The following is a 3,219-nucleotide window of genomic DNA, read 5'->3' on the forward strand; positions in this document are numbered from 1 at the left end:
CTTTCTATGCAGAGATCTGGACAAGGACTAGGGATGAAAGATAGAAAGACTAGGATAGAAAGAAAATTGATGCTACTGAGCTGTGGTGCTGAAGAAGAGTTTTGAATATACCATAGACTGCCAGTAGAACAAACAGATCTGTCCTAGAGAGAGTCAAGCCAACCTGCTCCTTGGAGGCAAGGATTCTGAGGCTTCGTCTGACATACTTTGAGTATGTTGCAAGGAGGGACAGGTACTTGGAGTAGGACAACATGCTCGAAGGGTGGAGGGACGGAAAAAGAGAGGGAGACCATTGATGAGATGGATTGATACAGTGACTGGGGTAATGAAGGTAGGTGTGTCAGAGACAGTAAAGCTGGCACAGGATAGAGCTGGTTTCAGGGCAGTTGTATATAGAATCGCTGTAAGTTGCAAGTGACTCTACAGCATGTAACAACAACAACGGGATAAAGTGGGAATTAGTGAAAAGGAAAGAGAATACTATAAAAGAGAGTATATTGCCACAGAAGTTAAAGATAAAAACGTCATAGAGCTGAAGGTGATAGTATCACTGTGTCAAAAGCAAACCTAATCCAAGAAACTGGGAAAGTTACCACCACTCTTGGATTTTAAAATGGAGTGGTCTCTGCCTTACTCATTCTCTTCTGATCCTTCCTTAGCACTAAGAATTGGCTGTTACTGAGCTCTACAGAGAAATTTGCAAACATTTACAAGCCCACAAACATTATAAACTACCTAATCCTGCCCCAGGTTACAGTCACAAGCTATAAAAGGAATTTAAAAAACAAACAACAAAAAAAAAAAACACACGATCTTTTTTATGACTCCAACTCCCATAAGTTATTACTAGCCTAAGGTTTGTGGTCTGTTGAAAAACTAGTCTAATCCATTCTAACACATCCAATCAAATCTTTTTCTTTCATGTATTTTGGAATATGACTTCACCCAGCACAGGAATAAAAAGAAAATTGGACCAATAAAATGTTAGTATGAAGAACAGACTTAGCCTAATGAATCCAGGGCCAATTTCTCTTCTTTTACAAATGTGATTACTTTAGGCCTTTTCAGACATTCATTCACCACTACATGAGTAGGCAAGTAAAAATAAATGTATCGAAGCTCAAGGATTCCAGAAACACAAAGAACGTCAGTATTCCTGGAAGTTAAAAGTTTGAAAGCAAACATGCCTAGGAGGAGTTCGCATATGGAAAAATAGAAAGCTGCAATTACATGCCACATGGTTTTCTTTTTAATTTCTGCTTCCTTTTGCTGCCCACCACCCCCTACACGCTTCCTTCCATTTTCATGATCTCCTGACAGTCTCTCTGTGGTCCATGTCACATTTTCTTTTAACTTAGACAATTTTTGCACATTTTCCACTTAATCTTCTCTTTTGTTTAAAATGTCATTGTTGTGTTCATCACACCTTGCCAGATGATGAAGAAATCCCAGCTTAGGAAAGAACCAACATCTGCTAGGTAGGTGGCTGAGGAGAATGCCAGACTAAATGATTCATTTCAATTTCATGAGAAAGATGAACTAGAGAGCAAATACTGAAAAGTATTTCATACAAAATGTCCATATTGATGACAGATGAGTGGGACAACTGTTTTGTAGAAGTGTGTAAAAGAAGAGGTAGGTAGCTCTAGTCTATGTTTTTAACTGGTCTGTCATGAAACATGTATTTATTAAAAGAATATGGACATAAATTTAAACACCACTGTTGTTCTTTGATACCATTGAGTTAGATCCAACTCATAGCAAACCTATGTACAACAGAAGGAAACAAAATCCAGGGCTTTACTATCCTCACTATCATTGCTATATTTGAACTAATTATTGCTCCCATTGTATCAACTTAATCCACATCATTTAGGGTCTTCCTTTTATGGCTTCACGAGTAAGGACTTGCGCTACCATTCCAAAAGCGGGCAGTTTGAGTCCACCAGCTGCTCCATGGCAGAAAGATGAACAGCTTTCTCCCATGTGATTTGTTGTTGCTGTTGTTATGTGCCATGTGACTCAGAGCACACTAACTCTGAAATCTGCCCTATCCTGAGCCTGTCTCATCGTCTCCAACATACTTAGTACCATTTCTCCAGTCACTGAGTCAATCCATCTCATCCTGGGTGTTCATCTTCTGTGTTGTCCCTTCACCCTTCCGAGTATGATGTCCCTCTCCAAGGACTGGGTCCCTCCAGGCCAGCCTGTGAAAACCTGCTTGAGAGTCAACTATAAGTCAGTTCCACCTCAACATCAATGAGTTAATTAGTATACTTTACCAAATATGATGCCTTTCACCAGGAAATTGGCTAGAATTATCTAAATAAATCCTGCCATCCTTTCTTCTAAAGAGCATTTCAACTATACTTTTTCCAAAACAGATTAGTTTATTCTTCTGTAGTCCATGGTATATTCAACATTCTTCACCAACACCATAATTCAAAATTAATGCTTTTCCATTTTCATTGTCCAGCTTTCACGTGCATAAAAAATACAATGACTTGAATGTACTGTATTAGAATACAACAGCCCTATACCCCGCTCTATCCAATCTTATTGTCTCTGACACACCTACCCCCATTACCCCAGTCACTGAATGAAACTATCTCATCCCCTTTCTTAAAATAAATTATAAAATATAAATTCCCATTTATTTTCCAAGCCGTTTCAGTTCAAGTGACGAGACAAGTTTTCAAAAGTGAAAATTTGTTTCAAAAACCTTTCCCTTCCTTCTAAGATTTTATTTTCATTTTTCTTTTCTTGAGATAAAAAAGAAACATGTCAGTGCCATGGCTCATTTTTATATCACTGAAAATGTTTCTGACTCATGAAAAGATGACCATAGAATGCTACCCCTCTCCCGTCAATATTGTATTTTCAAAGGCTGATTTCATGACAAGGTAGTGAACTGTTTGGTACTTTAGTATACAGCATAAATATTGCTCTGATAATAGTTCTCCAGATCAAAGACATTTCCATTTTCTACACATGTTTTTGCCTCCAGAACTCATAGTAGCAATAGAAACAAAAATGGCCAGATTTAGTACAGAGTTTTCAAACTTGATTAATTAAATGGAAGATGAGATGCTTGAAAAAGAACTTAAATAATTAAACTATTTAAGTATAATATATTGTCTTGCCACTGGCTGATTGACAGCATTGTGAAAAATGGTGAAGAGATTGAGATTGTTAACAGCTTTAATTTTATTGGCTCCA

Source organism: Elephantulus edwardii, unplaced genomic scaffold (assembly GCF_000299155.1).
Source record: "Elephantulus edwardii isolate Elephantulus edwardi_28Jun2011 unplaced genomic scaffold, EleEdw1.0 scaffold00157, whole genome shotgun sequence".
Lineage (NCBI taxonomy): Eukaryota > Metazoa > Chordata > Mammalia > Macroscelidea > Macroscelididae > Elephantulus > Elephantulus edwardii.